The following is an 11,853-nucleotide window of genomic DNA, read 5'->3' on the forward strand; positions in this document are numbered from 1 at the left end:
TGCTTTAAAATTTTCATTTATCATGCACAATTATCTTTTAGGTGTGCGATGTAATCCAACTTATTCATGACGACTTTATTTCGCGTTTTACATGGAATATATCGGTTGGCGAGGACTATTTTTCGCTACTATGCCTTATCCAGACCCTGTTGTAATTACAACTGTAATACAACGACTGGTTTGCGGTGAGAATTATTCGCGATATAGAGGTTCTCGGGATAAGTTCTTGCACTCGAATAAAATTTGGTTTAGAGAAGTTTCACTACAAGTCAGAGTTAGAACTCAGCTCTGGCTTTAATATTCATGCTGATTAGATTTAAATTTGTGCAATATGTCACTAGAAAGTATTTGGATCTCGATTTTAAATGTGCATGGTCACGATTTTGGTCAAAAATTATTTTTCCGATTTTAATGTTTACAAAGCTTAAGTAAGGCATTTTTAATATGCAACCAAATTTTGAGTGTCATTTGTTGAGTTAAAAGCGAGTAACAGAGCTCACAAATCTTAACTATGTAAAGAATGCTTTTGTTTACATTTTGAATGTGGATGAGAAAAGTCCAGTTTTAGACCTTAAATGATTGTGTTAAACGTTATGAACTGTTTATGTATGCTTAGGATGAATAAGAAGAATCAGAATTCAGCTTGAAAAAGATTTTTACTGGTATGTTTAACCTATTTAAACAAAAACAGGGCACGAGTCTTGTTTACGTAAAGAGTTGTAAGCTCTGTATCTTGCTTATAAACGAATGACTGACTCTCAAATTTCATATGATCATTAGAAATGTATACCTAAAGCATTCTAAATAATAGAAACAGAAAATTAGAATTTGACCAAAATCGTGACCATGCCTCTTTAAAGGCATGGCAGTAAAATTGTTTGCGAATTTCAATTCAACATACATTGTTCGACGTTAAATATATGGCTATGTATGTTTAAATGAAAAAAACATAATAGATATTTTTAGTGACTTCTTCCAGGGGTTACGATCTGCATTACTATACAAAGTCAATACCTCCATTTTTAACCGGGTTTTCCAACGAAAAAATCCGGTTAATAAAATGGTGAAAATGGCGGGCGGGCGGCTGCCAAAAGGGTACCTTCGTTGTACGGATAACTCCTCCTACAGTTTTCAAGATAGGAAGTTGTTCTTTTGCAGATCAATTGTACATATATCAGAGGTGTGCATATTGCTAGGATTTTGATTTCTGATAATTTATCGAAAAAATACCAGCTTTTGAACTTAGTCATTTTTTTGGCAAAATATTGCATATAGGGTACCCTCATTGTACGGATAACTCCTCCTACAGTTTTCAAGATAGGAAGTTGTTCTTTTGCAGATCAATTGTACATATATCAGAGGTGTGCATATTGCTAGGATTTTGATTTCCGATAATTTATGAAAAAAATACCAGGTTTTGAACTTAGTCATTTTTTGGCAAAATATTGCATATAGGGTACCCTCATTGTACGGATAACTCCTCCTACAGTTTTCAAGATAGGAAGTTGTTCTTTTGCAGATCAATTGTACATATATCAGAGGTGTGCATATTGCTAGGATTTTGATTTCTGATAATTTATGAAAAAAATACCAGGTTTTGAACTTAGTCATTTTTTGGAAAAATGTTGCATATAGGGTACTCCATTTCACTGGATACGGGTTGACATGGATTATGGATACAATTCACATAAAAGAAAACCCGGTTTGCTGTCACATTGACAGCTTTTCACTTGTTTCGTTCTTGTGGTCACCACACTCTTACCCAAGCGGTCCTATTAGGATAAATCGGACAGATCCTCTTACTAACTTGCTTGTGTAAACAACAAGCCAATAGGGAAGAGAAACTACTAGTAATTTGCTCTTTAAGAATCGTTATTTACACCGTAAATTCCTTATTTTACGCGAGTACTTAACTTTGCGAATCCGCTGTTTTGTATCAATTTTTTTTATAATTTCATATCATACAAAAGCAAGATATTACATGTAACTCCTCGCGTTTTACAAGGAATCTACAGTATATAAAATTATATTGGAACCGTGCAAAATCTGATACTCATCCCGGAAAATACACACCTACTCATTTACAAAGCTCAATTTCAGATTTTGTTGTTTCTTGGCCTCCTTTCCACAATATTTAAACTTCATATTAGTGTTAGTGTCACCATAGAATATACTGCTTTTCAAATAGCAATACCCAAAGATAAGAAAAATATCCTTCTATAATATTTTAGAAGAAAAATCGCTTAGTCCATCAATGAAAGACATAGAGAGTTCAAGTATAAAAGACTATTTTAATGACCCATTGAACCCGTGTATGGACTTATGTTTTTTTTATATCGAACTAAAATGTCGCAATGTCATGGGATAAAACGCGTCACTTTCCATGCTTGACACGTTCAGTGCCCATTAGTAATGTAAATTTATTTCCTACCCTGAAACTCCTTTACGGATTTTTTTTGAAAATATTTTTGATTAAAGAGTTAAATATTTTTGGAATCTCCATGGAAAAAAATATAAGTAATCTTAAGATTTGAAATAACCCATGATTTAAAAAAACGCCTAGTAAGACTCCTATCCGGGATCTTACTTTAAAGGGTAGAGTCTCTGGATCTGACTGATAATTATATAATAAATGCTTCTCAACAACAACAGTTTAGAAGTATACATTTTTAATTAGAGTTTCGTTGATTATTTCAATAAAACTTTTTATCATTCGAAAGATTACGCGTTGGATACCAGTAACCAACATTAAGATATGAAATGAAAATAACCTTTAAAATGCATTTGAACATAACACAAATTCACGAAAATAAGAAATCGCAGCCATCCAGTGAGTGCATCAGTTCAGTACAAAACTTCTCCATTGCTATTCCACATGGAATCAAAACTAGCTTCTAGAATAGAGTTCACGCGGGAAGAAATATTGGGAGGAAACTGGCAGTAGTCCAAGACATTTGGTGTTTCCTCGCTCTCAATAAGCGAAATTTTATCAGCAGTAAGTACTGAAGTCTGACTCTGAGAAAGTGGAAGAGTAAAACGAGGTACTAAAGGACTATGTTTGAAATTTCTCGAATTCATATTTCCAAACTGATGTAGAGAATTATCCTCATGAAGGTTGGAAAAAAAGTCGTCAACTCTGTCTCCTTCCAGTGCTTTCGACGCGCTGCACGTTTGAACTATTTTAGGAACATAGCCATACATGCTTTCACTGGTACGTCTGAAGGAAGTATGATCATAACAGTATATTTTTGGAGTGTACTCACTCCCAAAGTCAGCGTGCGTTCGAATAGGTGTACCGTCTCCTGTTTCAGAGTCTCGTACGTTGTTAGAACAATCAGAATGCGCTACGTTAAATATATCCTGCACGCGTCTTCTTTTATTTGGTATCGAGCTGTCTGGCTGTTTTGTCTCACTTGTGATCGTATAATTCCCTTCCCTTTCGTTAAAAGAGGCTTGTTTACGAATGTGATCTGCTGACTGCGCAAGTCTGCTCAGTTTCCGCTTCTGTTGAACGGAAGTGAATCCGCCGTCATCATTCTGGTTCCTGTCCCGTTTCGTTTTCCGCTTCGACCTCGTACGGCGATTTGGAAAACACAACCAGTTAAAGAAAGATGACATTCTTCTAGGACTTAGTCTGCAAAATACACGAACCCCTAATCAAAGTGTCAAATTTGTGATAATTTGTTTACCCTTAATTCAACGAACATTCATATAAATTATCATCTAATGAGTGTTAACGAGCAAAAACAATGCATATAATCCTGCTTACTTGCATTTGATATCTTCAAAACGTTGTCATTAGTCCAAAACTATGCAGGTGTTGTGTTCAGTCTGAAAGATATGACCATCACGTTAGCTATCTTTCAATCTGGCATTTACGAGATCGGTAAGATGTGAATAAATTAGTATTTAACTTAAGCAAAGTATTTTGCATTTATAATTGCAACTTAAACAAACCAAAGCTGACAACGAAACAAGTGACCGCCTAAGAAAGGAATTCATGTTGATACTACCTTATCATTCAAAGAAAATGTAAATGATAATTACACATGTGCATAATTTACATTTAGAATAAACCACTGACAGTCTAAACCCAATTAGATATGTACAAAAACATGTCAGGTATGCAAAAAGATGAAGCAGACGACCGAATCCTTGTGAAATGGCTGGATGATGTTGGACAGAGATGAATCGCAATGTTTATCGTGTCCTCTTTAGAAAAAATGAGATTGACACCGGTATATATCTAAATGTAATAAATAACCCTCCAACTTCTTAATAAATATAACAGATTTGAATTCCACATAGCAGAGTAAAGTAAACAATGCTAGTTGTTCGCAATGGTGTCATAAACTATTTATTTTAAAGTTTGAAACACTTCGAGTTGCATTTATTTTAGCAAATAATTTGTTGTATTAATCTAAATGTTGTACGGTCTGTTTATACTGTAAGTTATACTCACGGACAGAGTCTGATAAATTTCTTGTTATTTGGTCACGTGAGCCTTTGAACTTCTTTTATCCCCCCCCCCCCCTCCTCCCTGCACGCTCTTCAAAAGTCTTGTGTGTTAACCCAGACAGACTACTAAATGTCATCAATAAACATATAATGTGAATCATCATCGGTGATAGCGTTCTTTGTGTAACCAATTGATAAAAAAATCGGTGAAGGCATTTTTGACACGAGATATATATTTCGCAGGTGGGTTATTGCGGTATACACCGTATAGTCGTGTCGAGACAACACTGAGTTAAAACAAACAGAAATGACTGCAATATTTCAGTTTCTGCGAAGAGGGAAAAAACAGATAGCTCTTTTCATATATAACCCATATTTGTGTTTCAAAAATGACACTCGACTTGAGTGTGTCTGGTAATTTTCAAGATTTTTTTTCATGTCCATTGAGTTTTGTTAAGCCTCTTAACACGCGACAAGAGATTGCTAGACACAGCTGATAAATATTGAGTGGTGTCACGAAAGAGTCCACTTATTGTGTATTATGGTTTATCGTAAAGCCAGTAAGAAATCAAAACGAAGTGGATTTTAAAACACAATCAGATATAATCTTAAGTTTCCGTCCATAATCTACAGGATAAGAGAGATTATAGCACTTACATCCCTCTAAAAAAGAAAGCCCATACTTAACCTTCGTGGAGAATAGAGCATATTACTAGATAACGAGTTGTTATTGTTTTATCAATGCACATATTCAGGATAGAACAACTAGTTAGCGACTAGTATGCAATCTAATAATGAATGTGAAAAATATGGATCTCATTGAGAAAACTGTGTAAGAAAATATTTTTGCACCTTATGTCTGTCTGGTCAACATTGAAAAAACAGTATCGTGCAGTATCCGTAAGAAATTGAATAGTTGTACACTTTCATGAAAATCTAAAGGGAAAACATTGCCTAAATATGTGAGAACAACGTTGTAGAACACAACAATATTGTAGGAAACACCTATATCTATTATGAAATTCTGGAATCCATTATTTGTACACCATTATCTCTGCCGACAACATTGTAGAATACATTTTTACTCCGATATAATTAACGACAACATTGTAGGATACAGCATTTATACACCGCCATTAGTAGCGACAACATTGTAGGATACAGCATTTATACACCGCCATTAGTAACGACAACATTGTAGGATACAGCATTTATACACCGCCATTAGTAACGACAACATTGTAGGATACAGCATTTATACACCGCCTTTAGTAACGACAACATTGTAGGATACAGCATTTATACACCGCCATTAGTAACGACAACATAAGTAACAACAACATTGTAAGATACAGCAGTTGTACATTATTATTTGTAACCACAACATTGTACAATATGACATCTTTATACCTATTAGCATGGAGGATTTAAATAATATGATCGTGCATTTTAACATTTCGTACAATATCTGTACATCTGGTACAGCAATACCCGTAAGGATAACAGTGTACAATACAACATCCGTACACATATATCTGTATGGTCAACTGTGCAGTACCTTCTTTAAAGACCTATATGTGGACACAACTAAATGCAATATAATGTGTGTAGTACCTACATTTAATTGAAAAAAACAGAATGGATGCTGAAATACATTTGGAAGACCCGAAGTCAAACATTCAAGAGACTGAAATTACAGTCATGTAAAGCTTATGGCGAACCTTGAAGAATAAAGTCAACGTTTATCATAACACAGAAGTACAATTTTTGTACGAATTAAACCTAAAGTAAACATTGTTGAATAAACTACTAATAACTAATCGAAACAAGAAACATGTTAGTACCTGGTTGCGGATTATGTTTGTCTACACGATTTATTTTTAATTAATGAATATGACATTTTTTTTACAAACCTTTCAAATGTGAATGAATGATATCTTAACACTGCTTTTACAAAAAGAATTACATATGATGACAATGTACTAATACTATAACATACCCTGTTTATTATACTAATATACGGAAAGAGACTTACCCAATCTAATGATGTCAACAGTACTGTCCGTCTGTGTTAAGAGTATCCACCGTGTATTGAGAAATCTGAATAAAATAACAGAAAAATATAGACTTATTACAGACTTATAATTAGAACAGACCACGTCATTCTCAGTTACAGAAAACAGTTGTAAATAGAGGATTTAAATCCCCACACGACTTAAACTGCTAGAGTTAAAAACACTAACATGGACGGGACATTTGCAAGAGTTTAAATCACGCTCGTCGAGAAGCTTCTTCTCTCACAAGTTCATTACCGATTTGCACGGGCAGCGACCGGAACCAATTTAATGGACATAAAACTACCCTTTCTTTATCACCCTTATAGTGATAGCAGACTAACTGCACATACGTTCCCACGGGTCAGGGTCAATTAAAACCCCCAACCCTAAACCACCGCCCCTCTACTTTACAAACTGAGAATATCAGATAAAATCATAACATATTGAACTATATTTTCATAATATGTACAAAAGTGACTTAAGATAAGATTGTTACTTACAAATAGTGCATCAAAAATATCAAGGAAGAAACAGAAATGCTGCAAAATTGTACGTTGTTTTCATCGCAAAGTGGCAGAATCATTAGAAAAAAACAACCATCTAGTAGGACACATTCCATACACTATCAAGATCATTAATAATATTAAGCGACTCGTTGATTGATTGTGGTTTTAGTCCTCCATAAACTGCCACCAATCAGATCTCAATCATTTTTGTCTACAGCCAAAAACAATCACGCGCCAAGTTAAAGGCCTTCCAATGACACTCAATAACAAATGTCTACAACAACAAGAATTTACATGGGACACTCCAATAAACGGTTACTGCGGGATGAGTGATGAGGTTTAAGTTGATGTTTAAAGGGATGTTTACTGCAATGCTGGTGATTGCTGGAAGAAAAACAAATTTAATATTATGCTAGGCAGCTGAAAAGAGATTAAAGATCCTGTCTCTGGAAGATTGCGATTCCCTTAATGGCTGTGCATTTATACCCGTGTAATGGAATCTCCTCACGTTAAACATACTTATTCAAAATTATTTCCGTACCACAGTTTTGTTTTGATATTCTTGAATTGTGCTTTTGCACTTATTAAAGAAAATTTGTCCCACTCATGAAATAGACTCTATATCTCACAACATCGTTTTGAATCTCTACCGTGTCCTTGTGCTATTTAATAGCGGTAAAATTGAAATCTGGGCCTTCTGGTGATCATTTTAAATTCAGCAGCCAAACAAACATAACAATTAGCTACCAATACACCTTACACAAACATAACATACAGCTACCAATACACCTTACACAACCGTCTTCAGATGAGCTATGTACATTTCAATGTAGTACGTTAAACAACAAACTCTCAGGAATGTTTACTTGTATTTGGAATCAAATGAAATTTGATATTGATGCATTGATTTGTTAACTTTTTGAGGTTATCGTTGTTAATTCTTTGTTTAGTCCGTTTCTTTTAGAAATACGACTATACATGGGGTGAGTTTGAGAAAGAAAGAGAGAGAAGGGTTTGTAACTGTTCATCAGGGTTGTCTTTCGTTGTATAACGATCATGTATTAGTCTACCATCAACCACAAGTTGCTAGAACTGTCTCTGTAGTTTATACATTAATGCATTGATTTATGTTAGTTCGTTTGAGACGGTATCAAATATGCACTAACATACGTTAAATTTAAACTTTAAAGAAAAATTACCTGTTATTACAGTTTCCCGATTCAATTGTAGCAACTCAAACTGCATAAAATCAAACCAAGAAAAACCCAATCTTTCCTCCCCTCCCCCTAACGAATAAATAACATAACAATGTTAACACTCATCAGTACGATAGCTTGCTCCTTTATTAATACAAAGACAACAAAATTTTTTAGATAAATAAAACCTGCCGGATGGACAACATCCTCTATCCTATTTTTATTAATCTGTTGTATTTACAACCAGTGGCTATTTCTCTGAGGATTGTTTTAGAAGTTTTTTCCCTTAAACTTAAGTTTTGGTTGAATATTTTCATATTTCATGGCTCACTCTTTAGAAGAGTACTAAATGCGTTTAAGAAATGAAACTTTCCCCAAAACTTCCCCCAAACAGCCATCTATATGACAATCGCATCCCATGATTTATCAATATACACAGTCTACACGTTTTCTACATATCGGCTATATTCATCATTTTTCTCTTTATTCCTGTAACTAATCTATACACTACTAATTATTAATTGATTAATCAATTAATAATGCGCGTTAGGGGGTTAAGCATTGCTTTCTCTGATGAGATACACACTGTTCAAAGTACAATTGAAGTCAATGCTATCCAAAATCCACAGACACTTAAAACAAAAAGCCTACATACATATGTAACTGTAATAAATTTTATTCATTGCACCGATACAACATGAACATGAAAAAATGTCAACAGTTATATGAATACAAAGCTTAAACACGTAAAGTCAATTGATATTGATTGACATTGTTCAAATATTTCATAAAATATGTTTTTTGCAATTCCAGGGAACAGCTTCAAAGTATGGAAACACAAAAGTAGACAAAATTACTAAAATGTATAAATAATCCTCGTAATCAAAAGAAGAGACTGAGATAACATATCAGTACCTTATGGTAAAGATGACTGAACATATTACGTCATTGGTTTAACATATCCTGCAATGCCCGGATGTAGTTCTGTGACATCAGCAGTGTTTCGTATTTCGAAAGCTGTTTTGATGGCGGGGATGGGATGACGGCTCTCAGACGATCGAACGCTTCGTTAAGGCCTCTCATTCGTCTTCGTTCCCTTTCGTTGGCAGATATTCTTCTAACTTTCTTGAGATCTGAATTGGTCACACTGCGGTGTCTTTTATTCCGCTTCACCTTTTTCGTCGAATCGGGATCTGCTTCCGACGTTGCCAAAGAATTTGCGTCGTTTGCGTTATTTGCGTTGTTTGTGTCGTTTGCGCTTGGATTTGATGCGGATTCTGCGGTCAGTTCGGACGGTGGCCTCAAAGTGTCATAATGTTGATACGCCGTAGCTGAATAAATTTCTGTTAAGTCAAAAGGAACAGTATACGTTTCGAAAATGTCGTCCGTAATAAATTTGTATTCGTCGTTCCTTGCATGGTGAATTTCCATTTTCGTGTTCTTCTTGCGAAAAATAAAACAAATAGTATCCGAAACGTTTGTTACATTCGAAATCTTTGCATTATGTGTGAGATACCTAAACTTTGATACTGCTGCTCAATATTTTTTTATATCCGGCGTCTTTAACGCATGCAGTGATTGGTCAAAAAAGGGTCATAGTTAAACCTGAATATTCCGATGCTTTGAATTTGAATTCAAATTTTACAAATTTTGATTGGATTTTCTGTTACTAGGCGGATAAAGAGAGAGAGAGAGAGAGAGAGAGAGAGAGAGAGTTTTTTGGGGAATTTCTGTCTATCAAGAGGATATGTTCAACAATATGTCTCAACGACCACGCATTTGTTGAACATCACCTTTAAAATATCTCCATTTTGTTTTACACATCTTTTTGTCACAAAATCAACAGAGAAACAGAAAAGTTTCATTATTCATAATTCAGCTTCTAAACAAGTAAAAACTACTCCCTATTTAAAAAGTATAAGTGTTCTTCTGGCGAAAAAATCCTGTAAAATGCAAGTATATGAATTTTTTTTTCGAGAATATGTATATCAATGAAAGTTTTCATCTATTATGAATTTAATATCTCCTGAAAATAATAATACAATAATATTATTGGATTATCATAAATTCATAAACTATCATATTGCTAAATATCCATTCTGTGTATGGCATAAATGTTCAAAACATATATGTTTGTATAAAATGTTTGAAGCTAAACGAGATCCCTGGAAATGAAATTGAAAAAAAACGGTCACTGTTGTATTTCTGTTCTGATTTTGAAGTAGTTATGCTTTTGAAAAGCAACCAATTCCATGCAATGACTAGCCATTTATGCAAGTGCAAAGACTAGCTTTATAGGTTTCTTTTTGAAAAATTTTGAAATGTTGGTTGCTGTATAAACATCTGAACTTATAAATGATCAATGACCGAGTCAATTGTTGTATAAATGTGCTACTCGACATAATACAGTGTAAATTCAAAGCTTTTTGTGTGTAAGTATTTTGATATTTTATTGATTAAAGGTAAGCAACGAATAAAATCCCTTGCACCTCTCAGAACTTTAAAATGATAAAAAATTTCATCTCCTGCAAAGTTTTCAATGTTAGAATTAGGTTATCATATAATACCCTTTGACCTTCTCGACAGAAATCAAATTTTTGCATTTCTATCATAAACACCATGCATTTCTCGGAAGCTAACACTTCTAATTTTCCATTTACCTGTTATATAACTAAATTTCAACATTTCTACGAACAGTATACGACTCATCTATCTCAAATTTGTAACATGTAAATTTAGAAAAATCGAACCAATAAGTCCGCTGCTTAGAAACCAGGCATAATTTATGGTGTCATCTTTACACATGCCAAGTGTGCATTAACTGCCCCATCTATAACCGAAATATTTTCATTCTCTTAACGAAAGCATTCCACCATTATCCTTATTTCAGTTTTATCTTAATAGTATAAGAAATATACGCAGCTACAGCACTATGCTACAAGTCCCTAATCAAAGAAAGGAGAAAACGTGGAATTTGCAACACTTAAGGTTTTATTAATTATTATTAACTCATTTAAAAGCGATTTTACACGTATACTAATTTAGGAATATGCAGCATATCGCCCAACTGTTTGTTTCTGTAAATCGCATACATTGAACCCAATCCGAATTTTGGCACCATTAGGCTTATGATTTTTTTCTGTTTTATGTAGGTCAATTAATATCTTGCTTTAATATAAAAATCAAAGAAACTCCAAAAAATATATATCCCCCCTCCCCTTCCCACAAAAAGGGAAAAGGGAAAACTGTCTCGTTTTTGAATTGGTATCTCGAGTATAGAGGCATTTACGACACTAAAAACGCGAGCAGGCACGTTCTCGCGTTGTAACAGTGTGCCTGTCGCGTGCCGACAAAACGCGACTGGGGGTGCACCTGACATTTCGTGACTTAATCTGGAATACAACATTACTAGTTTAAAATCAGTGCAAACAAACGCCACAGCTTGATCTTATCGTCTGGTAGAGAGGTGCACGTCAATAACAATTAGACTGTACTTTTACTGTCATCCTTATGTGTACCTCTCAAGGAGGTCGAACGCAAATTGATGTTTTGTTTCCAAAACCATTTATCGCATTTGGGTGGCTCGTCACACCAGTGCATTATTTGATGGATCGATAAAGAATCATTTTTGAAAAG

The 11,853-nt window shown here is 34.4% G+C and overlaps 1 long non-coding RNA gene across 2 annotated transcripts; it reads right to left on the reverse strand.

Annotated features, from left to right (window-relative positions):
• Window positions 1-2,761: 2,761 nt before the first annotated feature.
• On the reverse strand, window positions 2,762-7,360 carry LOC105334712 (uncharacterized). 2 transcript variants are annotated; one of them, XR_002200317.3, is made up of 4 exons: window positions 7,016-7,360; window positions 6,494-6,558; window positions 3,770-3,831; window positions 2,762-3,634 (listed from the first exon to the last, which is right to left on the reverse strand). It is a non-coding gene; the product is annotated as an uncharacterized lncRNA (long non-coding RNA). The 2 variants fall into 2 exon arrangements; XR_010711770.1 differs by lacking the exon at window positions 7,016-7,360 and adding an exon at window positions 6,702-6,816.
• Between the last annotated feature and the right edge of the window lie 4,493 nt (window positions 7,361-11,853).

Source organism: Magallana gigas, chromosome 3 (genome assembly GCF_963853765.1).
Source record: "Magallana gigas chromosome 3, xbMagGiga1.1, whole genome shotgun sequence".
NCBI classification, from domain to species: Eukaryota; Metazoa; Mollusca; class Bivalvia; order Ostreida; family Ostreidae; genus Magallana; species Magallana gigas.